At 44.8% G+C, this 3,874-nt stretch overlaps 1 long non-coding RNA gene across 1 annotated transcript; it reads left to right on the top strand.

The window, feature by feature from the left end:
- Window positions 1–2,907: 2,907 nt before the first annotated feature.
- Window positions 2,908–3,219, top strand: LOC109222473. Its single transcript, XR_002067408.1, has 3 exons — window positions 2,908–2,959; window positions 3,045–3,131; window positions 3,205–3,219. It is a non-coding gene; the product is annotated as an uncharacterized LOC109222473 (long non-coding RNA).
- Window positions 3,220–3,874: the final 655 nt, after the last annotated feature.

Genomic DNA, 3,874 nt, shown 5'->3' with positions numbered 1-3,874 from the left:
ACTCAAATAATCGAGCCCGGAACTCATAGATAATTACTCAGTCCAATTCAATAATTAATTATTTAATTTATTAAATTAACAAAATTGTAAAAATGCTGAAATTGACACGCATAATAATTAAGGATAAGTTGGTGCTACTGGGGGTCAATTATCGAGCTTGGGAACCCATGCATAATTATTCAGTCCAATTCAATAATTTTTAATTTAATTCTTTAATCTAACAAAATTCCATCGGTAACTGAAATTCACACGCATAATAATTAAGGATAACTTGGTGCGACCGGGCCTCAAATATCGAGCTTGGAAGGCCATACATAATTATTAAGTCCAATTCAAGAATTTTTAATTTAAATAATTAAACTAACAAATTTCTAAAAAATATTGAAATGACACACATAATAATTAAGTATAGCTTGGTGCTACCGGGCCTCAAATATTGAGCCTGAAAGGGCATACATAATTATTAAGTCCAATTCAAGAATTTTTAATTTAATTTATTAAACAAACAAATTTCTAAAAAATGTTGAAAATGACACATAATAATTATGGATAGCTTGGTGCTATCGAGCCTCAAATATCGAGCCTCGAACCCATAGATAATTACTCAGTCCAATATTAAAAATAATTATTTAATTTATTAAACTAACACACACAATTAATTTTGTTTAAATTATAGTAGACGACATGGCCTTTCCTCCGCCTGCGCATCCTGGACCTGCCGAGGATCAGCTGTTAGTGTTGCAGGGCGACTATAGGTCCTCCTATGTATGGGAGGGACAACTATCGGATCAGGCTCTCCGCCCCAGGAGACTTGATGATTTGTGGGAGTTCATCGTGGAGCATCCTTTCCATGCTCGCGTAGTCGCGCGCTTACAGGCTACGGGCTTCTATACTATTTTTGAGCTTGGACGGATGCAGCTTGATTGGTCTCTTATCACGACGTTGGTAGAGCGGTGGCGACCGGAGACGCACACTTTTCACTTGCCCACTGGAGAGGCCACCATCACGCTGGAGGATGTTCAGGTTTTATACGGGCTACTCGTAGATGGACGGGCCGTGGCACTGCCCCAGTACATTAGATCCATGACACGTGCCCAGTTTTTCGATATGATGAGGCAGTTTACTGGTTATAGACCTCAGGGTGGCGCTGGGGGCAGTCGCGTTCTTTTGTCAGCCATTAGAGATCATATGGCTTTTTTGAACCCTGACATTACCGGCGAGACGGAGGATCTCCACATTGAGAGGTACACGCGGTTGGTGCTGCTCCTGCTTTTCGGGTGTATCTTGTTCACGAACACTTCGGGGAGTACTGTGAGTATGCGCTATCTCCATCATCTTCAGCGGTTGGATGATTTACCTCAGTACAGCTGGGATGCTGCTGTTCTCGCATACCTATATAGGAGCATGTGCCGGGCGAGCATGGGCCCAGCGGTGGACATATGTGGTTTTCTGCCCCTCCTACAGGTGACAACATTTTCGAATACTCTGTTCATTACTCTGAATTCTATATGGTCGAAATGACTCATAAATTTAACATCAACCTTTTATCTTAGGTTTGGGCCTGGCAACGGATCATGCCGTTGCAGCCACCTCTACCACCACTTGCGCCCGGTGAGGCTTATCCGTTTCTCCCTCTAGCTTCTAGGTGGATTCTCCGGTGTGGGAACTAACGAGGGAGCGATGCTCATCATAATCTCCCCCTTGTCAGGGATGTGTTAGATATGCTGGTGGACGGACAGGTAAATATGTACCTACACTTGCGAATTAGTAATTGAGTTGTGTTGCGCAACTCACTTTTATGTTATTATTTGGTAGTTCATCTGGATGCCATACAGCGACGAGTTGCAAGCTCAGCTGCCCGATATTTGCTCAGTCGATAGACTGCTTTGGAGCACCTCCGTCCCGATGATCTTCTTCGATATGGTTGAGTATCATGCCACAGAGCGTGTGCTTCGCCAGTTTTACCATCCCCAGCCTATACCGGGGGAGCCTGGATGGGAGGCTACACACTATCAGCGGGACGACCGTGCCAGGGTGGACGTTGTATATATGGGATGGCTAGAGCAGCAGGTCCATACTTTGGAGGAGCGAGGTCACCGTATTCTGCCACCACCTACATTTACCCAGGAGGCCACTATTCATCTATATACGTCATGGTACCATCGTCACACCCGACTGATGATCGGGAACCCCATTCATGTACTTGGCGATCGCTACAGACCATACGCCGGGAGGCACGAGGCACTGGTATGTTTTTATGGCTTATTAATATTTTATAATTGTGATATAGCGTTATTTAATTAATATTTTAAATGTTTCACAGGCTATTGGGCATCATCACCTCTACCAGTTGGGATAGGAGATGCAGCAACATGCCGACAATCCTGCACTCGTTGACTATGGTCGGCGGGTGGCACAGGTGGCTCGTCGGACCCTGCTTCAGGCGAGAGATGCCGCGAGGTTGGACCACGAGGCTCAGTATGCGGCGCCAGAGGACTACCATCGGGGTAGGGGTGTCCCACGAGGCAGGGGTAGGGCACGAGGGAGGGGTGCCCCACGAGGCAGGGGTGCCCCACGGGGTCGCGGGGGTCGTGGGGGATGGAGAGGAGGTGGTCCCCAGCAAGGGGGCTATGAGGCACTTGTTGGCCCACCTGTGGAGGGACATGATGGGGATTTTGGAGATGAGGCTCTTGGAGATGATCAGCCGGGTTATGGACCTCAGGTAGATGAGCCATCCAGCAACATGCCGTGGTACAGCCTTCAGCTATCTCTTCCAGCATCGCAGGTCACCCCGTCAGGAGCATTGTCGATCACGGGTACATTCGACGGGGATGTAGACCAGTACTTTGCATGCCCATCTACCGCAGCTGAGGATCGGCCCACCTGGGACGTGGATGGCGGGCGCATGTTGAGTTATGCCTCATCCCCAGCGGTTGATGCGGATCTACCACAGGCGCAGGTATGTTTGTATTACTTTAAAATTTCAATTTGTTTTGTTTTCCTTAATGAGCTGACATTAATTAATTTTTAACTTTCTTATGAAGGTTTCGTCCCAGCCCATCTTCGAGGCCACTACATGCTTTGATGAGGACACCACGGATGCATATACTCAGGCGGCGGACGAGACCACGGTGAGAAAATGTTTTTTGACTCAACACGTACAATACAAATATACTTTTTCACATGCTAAGATTTGTTTTGTAGGTTGCTGACGGCCCGGCGACCTATTCTTTCGATCCTGCCAGCTGTGGTATCGATGCTGCTGCACATCCTCACATTAAGAGGCAGCTTGATGAGGATGATCCAGATAGTGTACCCGGGCGACAAGAGATGCGACTTAGGCCGGCAGCAGCACTGAAGCACACAGGCTGCGGGACTCACTGATTTACTTGTATTTTTACTTTGTGTAAATAGTGCATTATGTAAATAATGGTAACAATTATCTTTTAACAACAATTTTATTTTAATTGCGTTTGAACAGCAATTTAACTTAAACAGTACAACACAAACACAAACCTTGCAAACCTAACACAAAAACAAACAGTAGAACTAAAAGGAAACATAAAGAAAGCAGCTTTTTTGACATGGATTTCATCTTTTTCAGAACGACAAAACAACTCCAAAAAATGTAGTACTATACTGCGAATTAATTATTAAATTTTTCTGCAAGAAATCAGCTTTTTTCACATGGGTTTCATCTTTTTCAGAACGACAAGACAACTCCATAAAATGTAGTACTATACTGCGAATTAATTATTAAATTTTTAATGACAAGACAACTCCATAAAACGTAGTACTATACTGCGAATTAATTATTAAATTTTTCTGCAAGAAGGCAGCTTTTTTTCACATGGTTTTCATCTTTTCCAGAACG

The sequence above is a fragment of the Nicotiana attenuata genome, unplaced genomic scaffold, assembly GCF_001879085.1.
Source record: "Nicotiana attenuata strain UT unplaced genomic scaffold, NIATTr2, whole genome shotgun sequence".
NCBI lineage: Eukaryota > Viridiplantae > Streptophyta > Magnoliopsida > Solanales > Solanaceae > Nicotiana > Nicotiana attenuata.
The sequence above is the reverse complement of the archived record's forward strand: the minus strand, read 5'-3'. Positions and strand labels throughout refer to the sequence as shown.